This window comes from Schistocerca gregaria, chromosome 1 (genome assembly GCF_023897955.1).
Source record: "Schistocerca gregaria isolate iqSchGreg1 chromosome 1, iqSchGreg1.2, whole genome shotgun sequence".
In the NCBI taxonomy this organism is placed as follows: Eukaryota; Metazoa; Arthropoda; class Insecta; order Orthoptera; family Acrididae; genus Schistocerca; species Schistocerca gregaria.
This window is the reverse complement of record NC_064920.1, coordinates 194,779,671-194,803,463: the sequence shown is the minus strand read 5'-3', so window position 1 is coordinate 194,803,463 and position 23,793 is coordinate 194,779,671. Positions and strand designations below refer to the sequence as shown.

General features: G+C 44.7%; 1 pseudogene; it reads right to left on the bottom strand.

The window, feature by feature from the left end:
• Nucleotides 1-23,068: 23,068 nt before the first annotated feature.
• On the bottom strand, nt 23,069-23,186 carry LOC126287448 (5S ribosomal RNA; annotated as a pseudogene).
• Nucleotides 23,187-23,793: the final 607 nt, after the last annotated feature.

Sequence of the window (23,793 nt, the reverse complement as noted above, 5' to 3'; positions counted from 1 at the left end):
AAACAATATTTAGAGGTATTAGATTAATTATAGAAGGGGTTATATTATGTAGATGGCTTCCTATACAAAATATGGCAAGGCTATTGGACAGGAGAACTTTCAGGATCTGCGGTGGATGGATTTGGGGTGTGTTGAGCGTGTTGTGATGTGGTAGATGGACGTTGCGTCCCACCGAATGTGTTGCGTTTCTTGAGACAAGTGCAGGGTGTGATGTCCGACGCGGTAGTGTTCAGGATCCACCCGTTGCGTTATTAGCGTATGGGGATAGTGGGTGTTTCGGGTGATAATTATGAGGTGGTCTGTCCGACGCAGTAGTGTTCGAGACCCACCTGTTTTCTCAATTGTGTTGCTAGTGTGACTACGGTGATCGAAACGATTATCCGGTGGCCGGTCAATCGCAATTAGGCTATAGGGACGCACCAAACATGGATAATTCGTAATGGGAGCGATGAGGATGTTGTGTGAAAACGCGAGTTTTGAGCCGTCATAGGAAGACGTAAATTAGTGGCTGGTCGCACGCAATAGCGTGATCGACAGACCTTACTGCTGATTTGCGCCGTAGGAGTGTAGTAGAGACGTATTAGCGATGCTAGCCGAGTCTGGGCTTAACTATTTGAGCTAAGCAGAGACGCTAAAACAACATGCCATTTAATGTAAAGGAAGATAATGAAGTTCGCCACAAAAGATACATGCTCTGAAGTACAGCCATGAATGTTGACCACTATCACTGATTTTTGCTTGCTGTAACGTGCAAACCTAACTCTTGTTTTGTTCAACAGATAAGCATGGCGTTGAATTGAGCCTACCGTTACAGACAGAAGCAGGGTAGGAGCGGAAGACCAATGCCATAACCAGTCAAGCAAGCACAACAGCAAAGGGGTATCGGAGAAATTCAGAGTTACAGTAACCTACAATAACGTGCAACAAATGTTTTTAATTGTTCACAGATAATAGCAGCAACTGAGCGACGCCAGGGAAAGGAGTTTACTATAAAAGGTCACGGTATGCTGTAGTAGCATGTTGACGTCAACTGTAGAAAGTAGAAATAGAGACATTAGTAGTTAGAGACCATGTGGTAATGGGATGATTAAATTAATAAAAGTTTATTTCATCCACAGGAAAAGTCCATCATGTTTGTTTTTATAAATAGGTTTCGAAAATATTGTTTAAGAAATGTCTTTCTGTAAAATAATTGTAATGTATTGTACGTGATGACGTGAGAGGAATTGGCTTAGGCAATAAGTAATCATGTATAAAATATCGTATCCTTAGTGAGTGCATTTACACTTTTTCGCGGTGACTGGCCAGCTGACAAGCGGGACAGCAGACGAGAACCACGAGGGAACATCGTCCACATGAGCACGTTTGCTGCTGCTGCCACTGGCGGATCGTGAACGCTTCATTTTTGGACGTTTAATTAGGAAGACGTGACAAGTACTGGACGCACGAAGTATACGAGCAGTGTTAGAGTGAGGTGCAGCGTGCACTGATTTATATAGGTCCTGCCTAGCGCGTGTATGTAGGCGCGGGGCTGTGACATAGAGAGATGACGCTATCTCTCTCTCTCGCACCGCGCCACGGCAATATGAACTAGACACGCACCACGTGGTGGATACACTGGGTGCGACCTTGTTGTTGTTGAATAACGGTGCTTTGGAATGGTGGCGGTGTTATGAAAACATTTACGAAAGGCTGTGCCTAGCGCGTATATGTAGGCGGGCAGGTGTGTCTCTGACGTCATGTCCGCCATCATGGATAACAGTACTTTGGAATGGTACCGGCAATGGAATGGCAATGGCCTTGTTCCAATACTCCTGTACACGCCATCCAAGCTGTGTTTGACTCAGTGCCAAGGCGTATCAAGGCCGTTATTACGGCCAGAGGTGATTGTTATGGGTACTGATTTCTCAGGATCTATGCACCCAAATTGCGTGAAAATGTAATATATTTGAATACCCGTTTATCATCTGCATTTCTTCTTTGTGTAGCAATTTTAATGGCCAATAGTGCATAAAAGGGCACTGTATTGGCGGAAATGGCGTTTGTACTCAGATAATTCTTGTGAAAAAGTTTTGCGACTTGATTTTGGCCACAGGGAATTAACAGACTTTGAAAGCCGAGTGACAGCTGGAGCAAGACGCATAGGACATTCCATTTTGGAAATCCTTAGGCGGTTCAATATTCCGCGATTCACAGTGTCAAGAGTGTGCCGAGAGTAATTCATTTCGGGCAATGCCCCTCATCACCGCTCCGTACCAAGTAGTTACCGATTTACAAAGGTCGCCAGATACCTGAGCATAAATGAGTAATACAAAATAAAGGAATATGTCTTACAGGCTTTAGGCTGATCGGAAGCTAGGTGTTATTTGAAAGAAGATTTGCACCAAGGAACTGTCATAAGAAAGAATGTCCCTCACATTATGTGTGGATGATGGCTTTGGCTAATGTGTTTTCAAGTGACAGGGGATTAATTATCTGGTACGTCGATTTCCTTAATCGTACCACATTTACACACCATATCTTAAAAACCATAAAAGAGGAATCGGGATGGAATCGTGGATGGTAGTCACAATTTATAATTAAGACAATTTATTGACATTACGCCTTTTAAAGAATTTGACAATTAAAAATTGTGGACGAGCCACTAGATAAAGTTTTGCAAATACAGTCCCTTATTAAGAAGACAGAATTACTGACAAACTTCAGAAATTCAAACTCCCGTATAGGATTTCGCTCAAAATACTCATAATAAAAACAATTACCAGTAAAGGGTAAGCAAATGACACTTGAACACTAGTGCCAAGCTGAGATCTAATTATATAACATGATAGAACCAGTTAAGTAAAAAGCTACCGCATAAACACTGATCTTTAAAAATAAATGTTCACGTGCTCAGACGTGTCAGTAAAAAAATTACTAGAAAGACCTGCACAAGGAACTCAGCGGGTGCTATGCAGCTTAAGGTTTAGCCAGTTGCCAATCTGTAATATTTAAGGAAACAGGTTCAGACACGAACAGGTTACATACAATATATATTTATACCTGTATATCTACTAGCTTAGCCCGCCTTGGCAGAAGGAAGACATCGGAAGGCGATATGTGAACAACTCCCAATAGTGGCCAGGTTCTTAAACACTGCCAGACCTAGGCCTAGGACGACATTTCCCAAAGCGCTGGCACAGTCAAAAGATTCTGCCCGAATCACAAAGACATTCCAATATCTCTCAAACATCTATCACCTTTGTCTCGATATATGGGTAAGCCTGTAAAGGAACACGTTACACTACTGACAAAATCGCAACTTTGACCTTCACCATTTTACACATGGCCAAATGTATTAATAGAGTGCAGGCTTTGAAACTGCCAACAAAAAATCATTTGATTACAAGAAACACAAAACAATAGTAAAACTTCTGAGAAAACTTTCAAATAGCGGTCACCATTTAACTAGGCCAACTGAACTCTTCCACACAATCTTAAGTTTCGACTATGAAAGTCTCAGCACAATGATATAGTTTAAATGGCTCTGAGTGCGTCGGTCAACGACCTACTTGCTGTACGACGTACACAGTACGACGGAGCGGGTTTCACAGCTTCACCGCTTCACTTCAAATTTTGTTCCCAGCGCAGTCACAGAGCTTGTGTCCCCAAGCTGCCCTGTCGCCAAAACGCCCGATCAGCCTCACACCACAACATACAACGCTCATCACACTCGTTCGTCAGCCGTTGACACTCGTCTCCCAGCGAATGTCACGAGATCTCAAGGGTTGCCCGTCAAAGGCTAACAACCAACTCGCTCCGCCCTCTACCCCGGAAGATGTTGTTGTTGTTGTCTTCAGTCCTGAGACTCGTTCGATGCAGCTCACCATGCTACTCTGTCCTGTGCAAGCTCCTTCATCTCCCAGTACCTACTGCAACCTACATCCTTCTGAGTCTGCTTAGTGTAGTCATCTCTTGGTCTCCCTCTACGATTTTTACCGTCCACGCTGCCCTCCAATGCTAAATTTGTGATCCCTTGATGCCTCAGGACATGTCCTACCAACCGATCCCTTCTTCTAGTCAAGTTGTGCCACAAACTTCTGTTCTCCCCAATCCTATTCAATACCTCCTCATTAGTTACGTGATCTATCCACCTTATCTTCAGCATTTTTCTGTAGCACCACATTTCGAAAGCTTCTATTCTCCTCTTGTCCAAACTAGTTATCGTCCATGTTTCACTTCCATACATGGCTACACTCGATACAAATACTTTCAGAAACGACTTCCTATAACTTAAATCTATATTCGATGTTAACAAATTTCTCTTCTTCAGAAACGCTTTCCTTGCCATTGCCAGTCTACATTTTATATCCTCTCTACTTCGACCATCATCAGTTATTTTACTTCCTAAATAGCAAAACTCCTTTACTACTTTAAGTGTCTCATTTCCTAATCTAATTCCCTCAGCATCACCCGATTTAATTCGACTACATTCCATTATCCTCGTTTTGCTTTTGTTGATGTTCATCTTATATCCTCCTTACAAGTCACTGTCCATTCCGTTCAACTGCTCTTCCAGGTCCTTTGCTGTCTCTGACAGAATTACAATGTCATCGGCGAACCTCAAAGTTTTTACTTCTTCTCCATGAATTTTAATACCTACTCCGAATTTTTCTTTTGTTTCCTCTACTGCTTGCTCAATATACAGATTGAATAATATCGGGGAGAGGCTACAAACCTGTCTCACTCCCTTCCCAACCACTGCTTCCCTTTCATGTCCCTCGACTCTTATAACTGCCATCTGGTTTCTGTACAAATTGTAAATAGCCTTTCGCTCCCTGTATTTTACCCCTGACACCTTCAGAATTTGAAAGAGAGTATTCCAGTCAACGTTGTCAAAAGCTTTCTCCAAGTCTACAAATGCGAGAAACGTAGGTTTGCCTTTTCTTAATCTTTCTTCTAAGATAAGTCGTAAGGTCAGTATTGCCTCACGTGTTCCAACATTTCTACGAAATCCAAACTGATCCTCCCCGAGGTCCGCATCTACCAGTTTTTCTATTCGTCTGTAAAGAATTCGCGTTAGTATTTTGCAGCTGTGACTTATTAAACTGATAGTTCGGTAATTTTCACATCTGTCAGCACCTGCTTTCTTTGGGACTGGACACGCGAAATGCAAAGATAGCTTAGCTCAGCTACCATCGATCTCAACGATACATGAACAAAATAATACTGATCCCAGCTCACCACGGCTCAACCTACATCTATATCAAGAAGAAATCTATTGCTACACATTTATTTTTCAGTGATCTACTCATATGGGAGAAGCTAAGCAAAATAACCAGAAACACATGATGTATTAAACCGTCTCGATAACAAGTAATGCAAGTGTGTTGGATCCACAAGATAGTGGGAAAGACATTGTAAAAGACGCGTTACTTTCAGATATCGCGACTGAATCGACTTTAAATGATGCGACAGAAATAATGGCATTGATTGGCGACTCCATGGAGTGTTCTGTGCACCACGGCCAGATAATGGATGTAACTGGAAGGAGAAACAGCGTTGGTCGTATTTTTTTGTTTTATTACCCGCAAAATCGATTTTTGGTCACATATTGACCATCCTCAGTGCTAGAAGTTAAAATTTCCCATAACGATCAGAGAGTATAAAACAGAACATCACAGCTACACCTGCGTATGAACGTAACAGTTGGTAGGAATATACCTGTAATATACAATTAAAATTGGTAGGCATTTTCGTACTATTACTATTTTTATATATTTGACGTCTCAGTTTTAAGGTAATATTTTCGTAAATCAAGAACGATATACTTCTAGCTTTCCACGCCAAATGATGGGTGCTATGTTTTACAGTAAGCAACCGTGTTTATTTGATGTCATGTATGTATGGGTTCTGACCCAGTGCTTATGTGGAAGCGTATAACCACTGTTATGATAATGCTAGCCTGTCTAAAGGGACAAACGAGATGTACATCATCATGTCGGTTAAATACGATAACAAAATTGTTTATCCACACCTACAACTGCTGAACAGGTGCATGTAAACAGCGGCCTCAATTTATGTGATAGCTCTAAGCTTGTTGATATCAGTGCCTACCAGTTTTAATTGTATATTACAAGTATGTTTCTACCAACTGTTATGTTCATACGCAGGTGTAGTTGTGATTTTCTGTTTTATACTCTCTGATCGTTTTGTGAAATTTTTAACTTCTAACACTGAGGATGGTCACTAAGTGACGGAAAATCGATTTTGCGGATAATAAAACAAAAACAAAAATAACAGAAAGTCCTCTTCAACGCTCTCTGGAACAGAATGTCTTCCATACTTTTCGTATCACTAACGAAGGCGTTCTGACAAAAATAATTGTGCGAAAAACCTGCGATATTCAACCACGGCTTGTGCGTTCATCTACATCATACTCCACAAGCCACCTAATGGTGTGTGGTGGAGGGTACTTCCGGTACCACCATCTGACCCCTCCAACCCTGTTCCACTCACGAATAGTGTCTGAGAAGAATGATTGTCGGTAAGCCTCTGTATTGGCTCTAATTTCTCGAATTTTCTCCTTATGTTCAATACGCAGATATGTATGTGGGGGGAAGTAATATGTTGCCTCACTCTTCCTGAAAACAACTGTCCCGAAATTTGAGCAGTAAATCTCCCCGTGATGCACAACGTCTCTCTTGTAACGACTGCCAGTGGAGTTTGTTTAGCATCTCCGTAACGCTCTCTCGCCAGCTAAACAATCCCGTGAAGAAACGCGCCGCTCTTCGTTGGATCTTCTCTATCAGTCCCATCTGATAGGGATCCGAAGTAGATGAACAGTACTCCAGAAAAGTGCGAAAAGCGCCTTATAAGACACTTCCTTCATGGGTGAGTTACACTTCCTTAAGATTCTTCTAATGAATCTGAGTCTTGTGTCTCCTTTTCCCATTATCTGTTTTATATGGTCATTCCACGTAAGGTCGTTCTGGTTAGTTACGCTCAGATATTTTATGGAAAACGCTGTCTCCAGCTGTTCGTCATCAACAATGTAGCTGTACGGTAGTGGATGTCTTTTCCTAGCCGGCAGCGGTGGTCTCGCGGTACTAGGCGCGCAGTCCGGAACCGTGCGACTGCTACGGTCGCAGGTTCGAATCCTGCCTCGGGCATGGATGTGTCTGATGTCCTTAGGTTAGTTAGGTTTAAGTAGTTCTAAGTTCTGGGGCACTGATGACCACAGCAGTTGAGTCCCATAGTGCTCAGAGCAATTTGAACCATGTCTTTTCCTACGAATGCACAATATGTTACATTTATTTACGTTCAGGGTCAACTGCCAGAGTCTGCACCATTCACCAATTCTCTGTAGGTCGTTCTGCAAATTCTTACTATTTTCTGGCGTTTCTACTTTGGTAAAAACAACTGCATCATCTGCGAAAAGCCTTAAAGAGCATCCGGCGCATTCTACTAGATCATTTATATATATTGTGAAAACCAACGGTCCTATCACACATACTTGTGGTACTCACGATATTACCTTTACATCTGTCGATTTAGTTCCGGTAAGAGTTCTATCTCCAAGAAAGTCTTGAATCCAATCGTAGGTCTGCTCCGATACTCCGTAAGCCCGTATTTTTTTCATTAAACGGTAATGCGGGATCGACGTGAGCGCCGTTGTGCATTGCGCTGTGGATCTCATGGAGGAACAGAGCAAGCTGAGTTTCGCAGGATCTCTGTTTGCTGAATCCATGTTGATTTTTACAGAGAAGCTGTTCATTTTCCAACAACGTCATAATTCTTGTGCATAAAACATTTGTTTCACCTATCGGAAGAGAGAAAGTTTCCACACGAGTCCCATCCCTTTGTCTTATGTGCGCAGAAAGATACTATGAGAATTTAGGAAATGCTCTTTTCCCCATGTACCATTCTGCATTTTTTCAAAAGAATCTTAACTCTTCCCATAATGTTGGTAAACACATTTGGCGTTGGGGCATCTGCAATGGGCGTAACTTTCCTCTTCGTGAACAGGCTGTCAACTTTCGACTGGCGCCAGTATGTCGCCCGGGGCGTAAATGGGCATTGGTTTCTGTGCTGTCGTTTCTGGGCTGGAGCCATCGAGCCTGCAAATGTGTTACAGCTGTTCATCAGCGAAGTGTCCACTTTGTGTGCGTACATAATCCTGCTGGGCCTTAAGTCCGACCGTCCTGGACAGCGTCTCTTCTATATGAGTTCCACGAAGGTGCTGCATTATGTGAGCGAGACAGAGGGCTGCCCTGGCCTAAGAGACACGGAACTCACGTGTGAAACTCATCCATATGAACGTTACGTCATGCGAACGAAAAACTATTATTTCGATTTAGATATGACTTTCTAGTTCCTCGACCTGTTAAGAGAAGTATCAAATTATCTGTTGAGACTCTATTAAAAGAAGCTAATTACATGGTTGGCTGCTATTGTTTCTGCACGGTACACACAAAAATTACTGCTGGAAATAAAACTTAATGAGTTTTAATTACAGCAGACCGACGTCTCGGCCACGGTAAAAGTAGTGAGACGCACAGCAACATTTCCCATGTTCCTTTTATTAATCTACCTCTCTGTCGCTAGCTGTCAGATTGGGTTTTCGTATGAGTTGGATTGTGACGTAAGTCAGGGAGGCGGACATAGTTTATTAACTATCGAACATGCAAACCTAAAGAATACAGTGGCAGATATTTTTCCGAGATGTTTATTGTATTCACAAACATTTGCAAGTGGCAAAATCCAATGAAAAGTTAAAAAAAAAGAGATATGAGAAAGATCTCACAGGCCTCCCTCAAAGCAATTAAAAAATCCCTTTTTTGAAACTCAGTCATTGTCATTCTTGCCAAGGAGATGTTTGACTTAAATTTGGATCGAAGACCTCCACAAAGATGTTCGATTGGAATTTGGATGAAAGACTCCACAAACATTTCCTCACCGTGCAGCCCTGTGACTCCGTACACGAGCCGGACGGAGTGGCCGAGCGGTTCTAGGCGCTTCAGTCCGGAACCGCACTATTGCTACGGTCACAGGTTCGAATCCTGCCTCGGGCATGGATGTGTGTGATGTTCTCAGGTTAGTTACGTTTAAGTAGTTCTAAGTTCTAGGGGAGTGATGACCTTAGAACTTAAGTCCTATAGTGCTCAGTGCCATTTGAACTCCATGCTCGGGCTCAGCGATGCTTCAGACAGCAAAGTGTCAGCACATGACAGAAAAACACCAAAGCACAGACCCACTGTCACTCAGAACTGGCCCGAAGAGCTATCAGTAGTTGTGACAAAGGGCGTCAATGACACCTCTCCTTCCCTTGGGGCATTGATATCCACATATTTTGCTGTAGAAAGCAGGTCAGTAGTGTCGCATTGGCACCAGGTTCCACCACAGTTGTACCCAGCGCTGCCGTCTTCATTTGACACGATGGGAAGGTCGCCACAGCTCCTGTTAACCACACTCCACCCCTTATTTTGGCGCCTCTGCGAAGGAGATTACTAACTCGACTCCAGTCGATGAAATCACCCCTTTCTCTTATGGGTGGCCGAGGAAAACATTTCACACACAAGTCCACTCAGAATCGATACCAAAAGGCCTCATTAAATATGACAAAGGGTGTCAATGAAACTACCATTCCTTTGGGGGGATGATACCCAAGCATTTCCCGGTTGCAAACGACAATTCATAATGCGATGAGCAACACTACGATTTTCTTGACAAGCCTTGACGCTGCTGACAACCCACAGACGATTCACCATTCTCTAAGGAGTTAGAGGTCTGCAGCCCCATTCAACGTGGTCGCGCTCGTTTACGTGGCCGCAATTTTTGCTTTGGTGTAAAGCATGGAACTATCATGGATCGTTCAGAACCATTCGACGATATCTAAACGTGATTTGAAACATCGAAGTCTATTTATGCTTTTGGAATCCTCCAATTTCACGCTCTCCTGTGGCGTGACAAACGAGGTCTGAGACACACAAAAAATGGTTCAAATCGCTCTGAGCACTATGGGACTTAACATCTGAGGTCGTCAGTCCCCTAGAACTACTTAAACCTAACTAACCTAAAGACATCACACACATCCATGCCCGAGGCACGATCGAACCTGAGACCGTAGCGGTTATGCGGTTCAAGACCGAAGCGCCTAGAACCACTCGGCCACATTGTCCAGCGCGACACTCACACACGACAGAGTAAAAAAGTGAAGGCTCTCGCTAAGAACCCCCAGTTCGGCGACACCCTTGCTGCCTCTCATGCACCTTTGTTCAACACTTTGATTCCGTAGTATGTGATCTAGTGGTTAGCGCTGCTGCCTCTGGATCATGGGGTCCTGCGTTCGATTCCCAGTCGGGTTGAAGATTTTCTCTGCCCGGGGACTGCGTCTTTGTGTTGTCCTTATCATTTCATCATCATTCGTGAAAGTGGCTAGGTTGGGGCTGTGTAAAGATTGGGACTTTGTAGGTGCGCCCATGACCGCGCAGTTCAGCGCCACACAAACCAGACATCATCATCATTCATCACTTTAAAAATGTATATGTACAAAGACACCCCGTGATGTTTCCAAGGCGCCCGTAGACACCCTTTAGAATCTTCGAGACCGAAAGTAGGCGACCAAGCAGCATCCTACACGTGCTTCATTGAAGGATGTCAAAGGGTCGCTGCCTGCACGTGCCTTGGAATCCGTCACTGATTGTGGTTGTACAGGTAAATTGCTCAAGTGCTCAGAGAAAGTACGCAGGTGTCACCACAGCTGGTGCCGACCTGGGGTGGACTCAGAGAGACATTTTGTCCTTTTATTCACACATATTTGTCCTGTGATCATACCACAGAGTGACTTGAAATACACTCATGCTCATAAATTAAGGATAATGCTGATACATGGTGAAACAACGCTCTGGTGGGCGGTTTGCGGTTTAAATCACCTCGGGGTATGACCATGCGGTCCATTTGACCTGCGGTCGTCGCACGGTAGTGCTGGCAGCAGTCGACATACACAGAGGTGTGTTGGTGCATGTCAGAGTACGGTGCAGCGAGTAAGCGTGCAGACGTTTTCAGACATGCTAATGGTGACTGTGTGTTGAAAATAGCTCAAAGAATACATACTGATGACGTTATGAGGGGTAGAATACTAGGGCGACTGGACGCTGGTCAAACACAGCAGGTTGTAGCATGTGCCCTCCATGTTCAACGAAGTTTGATCTCAAGATTATGGCAAAGATTCCAGCAGACAGGAAACGTGTCCAGGCGCTATGTAGAGGATGTCCACAGTGTAGAAAACCACACGAACACCGATATCTCACTATCAGTGCCCACATACGGCCACGGAGTACTGCTGGTAGCGTGTCGAGATGCAACAATACGGGACGTCCACATTGTAAAACACCACAATAAGATCGATATCTCACCATCAGTGCCCGCAGACGGCCACGGAATACTGCAGGTAGCCTTGTTCGGGGCCTTACCGCAGCCACTGGAACAGTTGTCTCCAGACACACACTCCACAGACGACTGAAGAGACATGGTTTATTCGCCCGGAGACCTGTAAGGTGCATTCCACTCCCTTGTCGCAGGAGAGCCCGTAAAGCCTGGCGCCAGGAACACAGCACATGGTCATTGGAACAGCGGTCACAGGTTATGTTCACGGAGGAGTCCAGGTATAGTCTGAACAGTGATTCTCGCCGAGTTTCCATATGGCGTGAGCCGCGAACCAGATACCAACTCCTTAATGTCCTTGAAACGGACGTGTATGGACGTCGTGGTTTGATGGTGTGGGGTAGCGTTATGAGTGGTGCATGTACACCCCTGCATGTCTTTGACAGAGAAACTGTAACAGGTCAAGTGTATCGGGACGTCATTTTGCACCAGTATGTCTGCCTTTTAGAGGTACAGTGGGTTCCACCTTCCTCCTGATGATGATAACGCCCAGCCGCACCGAGTTGCCATCGTGGAGGAGTACCTTGAAACAGGAGATATCAGACCTAAACCCCATCGAGCACGTCTGGGATGCTCTCGGTCTACGTATCGCTGCACGTCTTCAAACCCCTAGGACACTTCAGGAGCTCCGACAGGCACTGGTGCAAGAATGGGAGGCTATACCCCAACAGCTGCTCGACCACCTGATCCAGAGTATGCCAACCCGATGTGTGGCCTGTATATGTGTGCATGGTGATCAAATCACATATTGATGTCATGGTACATGCGCAGGAAACAGTGGCGTTTTGTAGCACATCTCTTTCGGGACGGTTTTCTCAACTTGTCACCAATACCGTGGACTTACAGAACTGTGTCGTGTGTGTTCCCTACGTGCCTATGCTATTAGCGCCAGTTTTGTGTAGTGCCACATTGTGTGGCACATTTTGCAATTATCCTTAACTTATGAGCATCAGAGTAGAAGAGCTGAAAAATGCGAAGTCAAATCACACTTTGAGTTCTGATTTCGTTAAATGGTTTTGAACGGCCGCCAGCGACTTCACCCTGTACACCAAAGCAAAAATTGCGGCCTCGCTGCACTTTAGATGGAAGCTATCACGTTCACTGGGGTTACAAGTCCACGATGCCCCTACAGAAAGGTTTACTCGCGAGTGGGCTGTCAGCAGTTTCAAAGACTGTAAAGAGTGTCGTCCTGTACCTCATCGCACTTCTACTGTCCTTTTCGCCCGCGAAGTACGTGGGAATCAATGCCCCAAGAGAAGCGGTGGTTTCATTTACGTCCCTTATGCGACTCCCGAGGACTTTTTCCGTCGACTCTCAATGGCGATGTCTTTGAAATGTTTTTCTCGGGCATCCATAAGAAAACAGCATGATTCTCCTAATCAGAGAAGTAAAAAGGAGTGAAATGCATATAAGAGCGGATGCGACGACCTTTGCATCGTGCGCGACGCCCACGGTCGAGTTGGAAAGAAATGCGGTGAAATTTGGTGCTAATGAGACATCATTAACCTGGCACGATCCTACGAGCCCTGCCCACTTTCGCCCATGTGTCAACATCTCGCTGTTTGAAGTGTCGCCGAACCCGAGGGCGACGTTGCAGACGGCCTCGCTTTTTCACTATCACACTGAACGATTTAAAACTTCTGCTTCACCTTGGGAGCCAATATATCATTCCGAAAACGTCACCCTTTAATTGTGTTGGCCAGTGTAGTCCCAAACATTTAGCTCTGTGTCACATAGTACCTCATTCGTGTCTCCGATAGCAATAATAGTCTGTTGATCGATATAGTTTCTTAAGTAACTTGTGATTTAGCCCGCCCGGTTAGCCGTTCGGTCTAACGCATGGCTTTCCGGATTGGGAAGGAGCACCTGGTCCCCGGCACGAATCCGCCCGCAGACTTGTGTCGAGGTCCGGTAAGCCGGCCAGTCTGTGGATGGTTTTTAGGCGGTTTTCCATCCGCCTCGGCGAATGCGGGCTGGTGCCCCTTATTCCGCCTCAGCTACACTATGTCAGCGACTGCTGCGCAAACAAGTTCTCCACGTACGCGTACACAACCATTACTCCACCACGCAGAGATAGGTGTTACACTAGTCAGGTGTGAGACATTCCCGGGGGGGGGGGGGGGGGGGGGGAAGGGAGACGGTCCACCGGCACCCGAACCGCACAATAGCCCTGAAAGAGTGGTTCGGTGTGAGACGGCGGAGGAGTGAAGTGGACTGCGGTAGTCGTTGTGGGGTTATGGACCACTGCGCGGCTGTGGCGGGGACGGAGCCTCTCCGTCGTTTCTTGGCCCCCGGCTAACATACAATAAAACTTGTGATTTAGATATTTTCAAACATTAACTGTACGCATTTGCTGAGGTAGTAATAAATGACCGGTATGTGCTGTAGAACAAAGATGTCTCCACATTTTGAAATATTTTTTAGGGATTTAGTCAACAGAGCTGAGCATTTTGTTACAACACATTTTACTGACTTAGATTGTCTGCCGATGGCGTTATTAATGCTCACTCTCACAAAACATCTCAAGCTGAAGGTCGCGAAGCCTGGTCCACAGTGGCAACACTAAATATCGTGACGGATTACTTGTTCCCACTGGACCGGTTTGAAGAGCTAATCGCACCAGACGAAGATCAGGAAAATACCACACTTCCGCCGCGCAAAGAATTGATTCAATATTTCTAATACTTGCGTCATTTGTTGATGGGCTCCTAACCTTTTCTTTTAATTGTGCTCGTTATTTTATTTTAAGCATTTTGTTTTGGTATAAAAAGCTTTATAATTGTAATTTGGACAATAATAGATTTTAATATAGTACCATTTACACGTTCAATGTATTGCACTAATTCATCAAGAGGGCAATAGCAATCAATCAATTAAAAGTGTCGTTGTCAGGGACAGCTAGATTTCCACTTCCCAATTCAATGTCACTTCATTACGTGAATAGCCAGAAGAGACTTCAAAAAGTTCATTCATCGAAAACACTAGCGTAAAAACTCCCTTCCAATTCGGGTTTCATAAATAAGGCATAATTTTATCAATACTGAATAGAAAAATATATGTCTACTCAGTCTGTCCGCGCCTCATTGGTATTTTTAAGGACGATGACCTTGTCTCATAAATGTTCAGATTTGTCCATATTGTTCTCCCGCCACTGTTTTCTGAAATTCTTGGGAACATTAATTTATACACACACACACACACACACACATATATATATATATATATATATATATATATATATATATATATATATATATATATATGTGTGTGTGTGTGTGTGTGTGTGTGTGTGTGTGTGTGTGTGTGTGTGTGTGTGTGTGTGTGTATGTGTGTGCGCGTGCGTGGGTGTGGGTGTGTGTGGGTGTGGGTAGGTGTGTATAAAAATTAATGAGTCTGGACCAAGAATTTCAGAAAATAGTCGAGGGAGTACAATATGGACAGACCTGAGCATTTATGAGACACTCGAGTGCTAAAGAAACTGCCATAGGCATGCTTATTCAAACACACAGGTATATAAAGAGGCAGAATGCGGCGCTGCCGTCGGCAACGACTGAAAATGTCTGGCGCAATTGTTAAATCGCTTATTGCTTTAACAATGGCAGGTTATCAAGGTTTAGGTGAGTATGAACGTGCTGTTATACTCGGCGCACCTGCGATGGGACACAGCATCTCCGAGGTATCAATCAAGTGAAGATTTTCCCGCACGACCATTTCACGAGTGTATCGTGAATACCAGGAAGCTGCTTAAACATCAAATTTGGGACATCGTTGAGCGCAGCAAAAGATCCTGCCAGAACGGGACCAATGACGCCTGAAGAGAACCGTCCAACGTCATAGAGGGGCAACCCTTCTGCAAATTGCTGCACATTTCAATGCTGGGCCATCAACACGTGTCAGTGTTCGAACCATTCAACTAAACATCATCGATATCGGCTTTTCGAGCCGAAGGTGCACTATGGTACACTTGATGACTGCACGACACAAAGCCTTACACCTCGCCTGGGCCCGTGAACACCGACATTGGACTGTTGATGACTAAAAACATGGTGCCTGATCGGACGAGCCTCGTTTCAAATTGGATCGAGCTGATGGAAGTGTACGGGTTTGGAGACAACCTCATGAATTCATGGACCCTGCATGTCAGCAGGAGACTCTTCAAGCCGGTAGAGGGACGTGTGCAGTTGGAGTGAGATGTGACCCATGATACGTCTAGATATGACATTGGCAGGTGACACGTACGTAAGCATCCTGTCTGGTCACCATCAACCATTCATGTCCATTGTGCACTCAACAGACTTGGGCAATTCCAGCAGGACAATGCGACACCCCACACGTTCGGAAATGCTATAGAGTGGCTCCAGAAACCCGCTTCTGAGTTTAAACACTTCCGCTGCCCACCAGATTGGCCAGACATGAGCAATATTGATAATATCTGGGATGCCTTGCAAGGTGCTCTTCAGAACAGATGTTCACACTCTCAGACTATTACGGATTTATGGGCAGCCCTGCAGGGTTCATGGGGTCAGTTACCTCCTGAACTACTTCAGACAATAGTCGAGTGCATGTCACGTCGTGTTGCACTTCTGTGTGCTCGCGGGGGCCCTGCACGATATTAGGCACGTGTACCAGTTAACTCTTCAGTATATATGTATGTACATGTGTGTGTGTCTGTGTGTGTTATATGACTGAAAAGTTGTAAGGTGGCAGCATTTTGCACTTTACAAAGAGCCTTTCCCTCTAACATTCCTTGATTAAGCAACTACAGGGAGATATCAGGTAGATTCTAGTTCGTTATTGGATCGTCTGTGTGACTGACATCGTCACGCACACTTAGTTTAATTCATATTGTTTGCACAAGTCGGGTGATCGGATAGAAGCTATGCCGTAGTAGCTCAATGTAAAATTAGGAAATTTGTGGTAAGGTCTTATGGGACCAAACTGCTGAGGTTATCGGTACCTAAGCTTATGCACTACTTAATCTAATTTAAACTTAAAGGGGGTAGGACGTCAAACGGGCTGACTTGGAGCAGGAGAAGCATCTCAGGACATTTTAATTTCCAGTGTCTATACTTTTACAAACAAAAGTCATAAAACTTTGTCAGCATCACAAAGAAGGATTCAGGATTCACACCCATTGCAGCGGACGTTCGAAAACATAACAAAATAAATTTTTTTACGTGCGAAATTTCATCATTTTTTTCACTTACTAATGACTGCATTTGTTGGTATAGGTACACTTTTCTTCATAAGTTAGAGAGATTCTTCGATGAATTTTCCACAGCATACATACCATACTCACAGGTGTATGAACCTCTAGAATTTATTTAATTTATGAAAAAATGAATGAATTGTTATATTTCAAACTTAATGTTTAGAAAAAACGCAAATTTTATAGTTAATTACCTCAATTTTTACCACACTTTTTAATATGTTTGGAAAATTCTAGAATTTCATACACCTTTAAGTATGGTTTGTATGCGGTGCAAAATTCATCGAAGAATCTCTCTTACTTATGAAGAAAAGCGTACCTATAGCAACAAATGCTGCCATTAGTAAGTGAAAAAAAAATGATGCAATTTCACACGTAAAAAAATTACTTCGTTATATTTTAGAACTTCGACTGCTATGAGTGTGAATTCTGAATCCTTTCTGGTGATGATGACAAAATTTTATGAATGTATTTGTAAAAGTATAGACAATGGAAATTGAAATGTCCTGTAGTGCCTCTCCTGCTCCAAGTCGGCCCGTTTGACTTCCTACCCCCTTTAAGGACAATACACCCACTCATGCCCGAGGGAGGACTCGAACCTCCGACGGAGAGAGCCGAGCGGACCGTAACACGACGCCCATAACAGCGCGGCAGCTCAATGTAAGAAGGAATGGGAGTGTAAGCTTGACCAAGCCGCTTTCCTTCCGGGAAGCCCTTGAGAGCTGAAGACGTGGAAAGGACTAGCAGTCCGCTGCGACCGTCTTTATAGAGTTCGGCGGTGAATAGGTGCAGCGGGTTAAAAGTTACGAATCCGGCGTCTGGCCGTCGCGACCGCAGACAACACAGCAGATTCCACACGGTGCGAGACCCGCCGCCACGCCGCCGTTTAGCCCTTAACTTTTTGAGCACGTAGGCACGGCGTGTTCCCACTGAATGTGTAACCGACTTGACGTCGATCGCTAGGTTCACATTTCGTCGATGAAGTAGAGAGATATACCAGAAGCTTCGACGCCGAAGCCAAAATGCAAGTCGGAGATTTGTCGGCAGTCGGAAGAAAGCGACTTCCAGAAATATGATTCGCCACCCACGTTTAAAGAGGAGGTGAACTGGGACTTGCTGTAGGAAACGCAGTAGAGAAACATGGCTTGTCTGCCGTCTTTCGTCTCAGAGCTCGTTCAAATCGGACGTGGTCCGTGCAGTCGGTGGACGGACTTGTGCTGTCTTGTGCTTCTGTGTAGCAGATATCTGTTAAGACACTGTTCTTTCGGCTGTGGTAGGAGGTTGTTTGAACTTGGCCCAGTGGCTGCGAGTTCGGGTCTGGTTCAGCAAACAGTGGTACAGAGCACTTCATCTGTTGTGATGTAGGACACGCTGTAGCAGTGTAGGGACGTAAAGATAAATTGCTGAGGCCACAAGTAGTATTCTTTCTGCAGTGAGATTTCACACTGATTATTAGAGTAGTAATTTCTTCTGATATTTCGTACAGTGGTACCATCAGTATTAGCAGATCGCATTTGTTAAATAGGGCAGAGCTAAGAAGTGAAAGGCCAATACCAACACAGGGGAAATTCGTGCTCTATATTATTTGAGAACATATTAAATTTGGTCAATGATTGTATTATCCACGCGTTCGATCTTAAATAAATGTTTTGAAGATAGTTGCATTCATTCTTTAGTAGATACTAATTTATCCTGTTCCTTTAATTTACTTGTGTTTGGTTATCTGATGTAGTAGAAGTTTTGAGTCAGTGCGGAGGGCACAGGCAACTTGTTTGCCCCACCATCACTGTCCCGGAGGATAAACGTTAGAAATTATCACCCTTTATAAGGTCATTTGAAGGGCTGCTTGGGCTCATTTGTAGTGCTAATCACCTTGTGGTATCGAATGCCCACAAATCCTCGTCTGACGTCGTTGTCGAAGTACGGGACCTAGTTAGCATCAATTAACGTTTGTGGAAATACTTACAGTACCGTATGGAAGCACCCAGCAGACGCTGTCGGGCTAGTCTGCACATCTTCCAATGTGCCACCAAAACTCTGTGACGTTCATTTAGTATTGTTGTGAGATACCTTTTTGTATCGAGAAGTGATGAGGAGGGAGGGAGAGCGGCAGACGTAAATAACTGAGACACGCATGTGTATTTCCAAGTCACTGAATTGTACTTAGTCCACCATCTCTGTTACAGCGCTTCATATTTTGTAACTTGTATGTATCCACATAATACCAATTTCTTACAAAAACAAATTCTAGACCGAGGGAAGTAGCATAAAGATAAAATAAAATTCCTTATGTGGCTATGGTGTCTGTTCTTTCAGACATGTCCGAGAGAACAGACACCATTGAAGACCTGCAGCCGCCTAGATCGAAATTAGAATTACATTAAAACCTTCAGCTGCTGACGGGGGTTGATATATACCAACGGGGACAGGTGAAAATGTGAGCCCCGACCGGGACTCGAACCCGGAATCTCCTGCGGACACGGCAGACGCTCTATCCATCTGAGCCACAGAGGGCACAGAGGACAGCGCGGCTGCAGGGAATATCTCACGCACGCCTCCCACAAGACCCACATTCTCACCTTGTATGTCCACACACTACATTCGTAGTGTCCCACCCCAACACAATCATTACTCGTGGGAGACATTCTTACCAAGTCCCGTAAGAATTCGGGCAATGTGTGTGCATCCGCACAGAAGAAGAAGGTCATGGCCGGTATTACCAGAATTATATACTTATATGGATATGGTGTCTGTTCTTTCGGACATTCTGTTGGCACCCACCTACATAGAGAGAAATGATCATCACGATAAAATAAGAGAAATCAGGGCTCGCACAGAAAAATTGAAGTGCTCGTACTTCCCGTGCGCCGTTCGAGAGTGGAACGGTAGTGAGACAGCTTGAAGGCGGTTCACTGAATCCTCTGCGAGGTACTTTATTGTAAACAGGATATTAATCACGTAGGTGTATAGGTAGTGCTGTGGGCCTACCACAAGACGGAAAGACGACTGTCGCGGTCCCTGCAATCGCGCCAGCTGAGTCCGACTCACGTGGTTTTAGTCCACGCCTGCGGCGGAGCCGGTAACGCGATTACACACAGCTCAGGGTTTCAGCGTCCGCGCCTCTGCCAACGATAGCTCTGCCTCACTAACTTAACGCAAGCACTTGAACATTATAGGGGCTCGCCATTTTCTTTCCTGCCTTGATCACTTCTTCGGCCGGAGTTACACCAGCTTGTGACAGGACGCCCTTCCCGTCCCCAAAATGACGCATGAAACTGTACGGAGGTGGCGGGAGAAGGGAGAAATGTCTAGTTCCTCATCTGGTATCACGTCACAGTTCTTATGTCACCGAAAAGTGGATATGCCTCCAGTGCTAACTGCCACGGTTCGCAAACCACTCACGGTTGCTGTAATGGGAGAACGACTGCCTGTAGGCTGCTGCACAAGACCTAGTCTCTAATATTATCACTGCGATTTCTGTGTCAGACGCTCATAGAGGGAAGGAAGAAGTAGACCGTGGAACATTCTCGTTATAACCTTGACTTGGTCGCACCTGCAGCTCATGTACATCTTGATACGTAACCCACAAGCGAAAGTACGGTGCAGTGGTGGAGGTTACCCTGTACCACGTCATTCCCTTCCCTATTCTATTCTCAGACAGAGACAGGGAAAAATGAACGTCTATATGCCTACGTGTGAGCACCGGTGCCTTGTATCTTATCTTCGTGATCTTTACGCGAAATGTATGTTGGCGGCAGTGGAATGTTCTGCAGTTAGGTTCAAAAGCAGGTTTCATAAATTTTCCCATTTGACTTCCCGAAGCACCTCCATAGTGCTTCCTGTTGTTCGAACATAACGGCCAGTTATCTGCACTGGTCTGCAGCTCGTTGTCTGTGGAAAAATTTTGTCTTATTAGCCAGCGGTTCTTGTGAGCAGATACGAGACTCTGGGGGAGCCTATTACAGACTGTTTTGTGGGTGATCAAACACTTCTCATCGGAAACGCTGCGTCTTCATTGCCCCTGCAGTGTGCGGACGAGAATTGGCATGAAGAAGGAACTGCTCGACAGTTGTGTTATGCGGGCTGCATGACACAGGCGAAATCTCTAACCAGGCCCTCACACTTAGCGGGAGACGCTATTCCCTACGCATCTTTACGTGTTCACTGTTCACTCAAAACTGGAAAGAGCGACGCGACCCGATCGACGGGTACACTGGAGACACTGCCCAACACATCTCTGCAAAGCTTTACCGGGATTTTCCCAGTGGTTTATATTTGGCGACCGATCGAAACTTACTTTCTGGACAATCCTCGCATGTAAAGGTTTATTAAGTGGAGAAAAGGATTGTAATAATGAAATAGAGCCTTGGTACAAGCGGGTGGATACATGAAAGCATAACAGTATTACGGATATGGTGAGTGTCTGTGGAAATGGTTAATGCTTTAAAGAAACTACCTGGAAAAGTTAGTAATAACACTAGTGGAATCACCAAAGTGGATGATGGAACTAACTAGCTGGCTCCAGACGTTAAAACTGCGGAATTAACCCCTGATGTAAGTTAACAAGCCTTGCGTCCCCCTCGACTGAGTGATTTCGTCACTGGCTCATTCTTAGGACTTTTAAATGGTGTGAGTGCGGAAGACGGTGGCAGCGACTGCTCGAAATTATTAATCCAGACCACCCTCTGTACTCTGTACATAGACGGCGACATCTCTCTCTGCGACACCTCAGCATTACATATCTACTCTCTGGCGCCCTAGCAGCAAGTGTCTTCTCACTTTACCCTCTGGAACCTGGCTGCTTCTGCCATTGTAGGACACTCGCCGCTAGTTGCAGCAGACTATGCGAGTTCCAACCAATAATAAATTAACAGACAAGTTTAACGAGTTCCTACTCTTGTATTGTATTAAACGGGGGACCTGGAAACGAAGGGGAGGGCTTCGTCCCCGCCTTAGCTCTCAGTGGTTCACAACCTCACAACAGGCTATAGCAGTTCACTCACGCCACCGCCCCTCCATACCTAACCCAGGGTTATTGACCCCCTCGGGAACGTCTCACACCTGACGAGTGTCAACCGAAATGTTTGCGTGGTAGAGTAATCATGGTATACGCGTACGTGGAGGCAGTGATTGCCCAGCAATCGCCGACATAGTGTAACTGAGGCGGAATAAGGGGAACCAGACGGCTTTCGTCGAGGCAGATGGAAAACCGCCAAAAATTATCCACAGGCTGGCCGGCACACCAGACCTCGACACTAATCCCCCGGGCGGATTAGTGCCGGGTACCGGCACGCCTTCCCAGCGGAAAGCCGTGCATTAGACCGCACGGATAACCGGGCGTTTCTATTCTTACTGATTTTGTAATTGTTAACCTGTGATGGTGTGGCGGCAGGGAGAAAATCTCACCCATTCCAGGGCAGGTGTATTGTTTACGATAGATCGTGACAAACCAGGTTCCGCTGAGCGACGCCAGCCTATTGGACACATATGCTATCATTTTATATTGTAGATTTTGTACTGAAAATGTTTGTTTCGTCTTTGTTTCACGATCCATGATCGAGCTCTGCAAGGTGTTCCAACTGACGCGGCAGATGTACCTGGCGCTATTGAGGTCCAACCGACGGCCAGCGGGCTGCAGACGATCTGTAAGACATCGTGGAGACTGAATTTAATTTTTTTAAATGTCTTGCCAATAAATGAACATAAAATTGTATGCATTTCTGTATCTGATTCCACCTGTTTACATTAAAAAGCTGCTATATATCAGAGCTGTATAAGTTGGTACGTAATAAGTTCTGAGAAGACATATCAAAATTGTTCACTTGAGAGAATTGCTTGATATGCCACTCTTAAATTTTCAGACTTTCTAGTGGCATGGCAAGTTTAAGTGATTGCTCTTATAGCTCCGAGGAAATTTTAGTAGCTTAAACCACAGTCTAATACATACAGTCAGGACACTCTCATGTGCGAAAGTTGTCAACGTGTGACAGCTGCAGCGACGCTAGAACTCTAGGCGACGAGAAAGCATACATTGAAGTGCGTCGTAAGGATAATGTTTGTTTTTAATTATTTTTTACTTATTATTTTGCTATAGTTTTACGTCTCAGGCGTTAGTAAAATACCAAGAGACCTGAATCATATGGATCCTATGGCATAAGCTCCAGCTTATTCATGCAGAAATACTTTAGAATATGTGTACATTTTCATCTTATTCCGCTGTTTATATACACATATTTCACGTACGCACATAGCATAGCACTCCGTCTTCAGGCCACAAGTGGCCCATCGGGACCAACCGACCGCCGTGTCATCCTCAGTGAAGGATGCGGATAGGAGGGGCCTGGGGTCAGCACACCGCTCTCCCGGTAGCTATGATGGTTTTCTTTGACCGGAGCCGCCACGGTCGAGTAGCTCCTCAGTTGGCACCCCGAAAAATGGCAACAGCACATGGTGACCCGGATGGTCACCCATCCAAGTGCCGACCACGCCCGACAGCGCTTAACTTCGGTGATCTCACGGGAACCGGTGTATCCACCGCGGCAAGGCCGTTGCCATTTAATGTATGAGAAGCATATATTTCTGTTGTCTACTATAGTATCACAGGTACTTTCCTTGACGCTTAAAAAAAAGTCGCCCTTTCTTATGCCACACTTCTAATACACACATATTTTTGTGAACGTAATTAATTTTGCTTCAGAAGCGAAAAAGTGAATGAGTTGAAGGGTCTTGCCATTTGTGACTCAAATTTAGCAATAATTATTGAATTAGTTTCTTCTGTGTTGGGACAGAGTGTTATTGCTTTTGGCTATTTATTATCACGTCTGCGTAGTTTTCCCTTAGCTATATTTGTGGTGGCTTATTTGGTGTGTTAAATAATGTTGGTATTACATTACATATAGGTTTCCTACGTTGCATATTAATTGATTTGGCTGAAACTGCACTGGACAAAACTCCGCTTTAGTGGTTAGCTATATGATGTCTTTTTACAAAACGTCAGGTCTTTTCGTGTTCATGAGAAATTTTTTGTTAATAAATGGCAACATTATTCAGTTAATGTCTGTACATTACAAGAGAATAGTAAATAAACTATCCTATAAAGTAGGTTCCCTGTGTCTTACGAAACTAAACAACGACAAATTTTCTGTCATTTCTTAGTTATT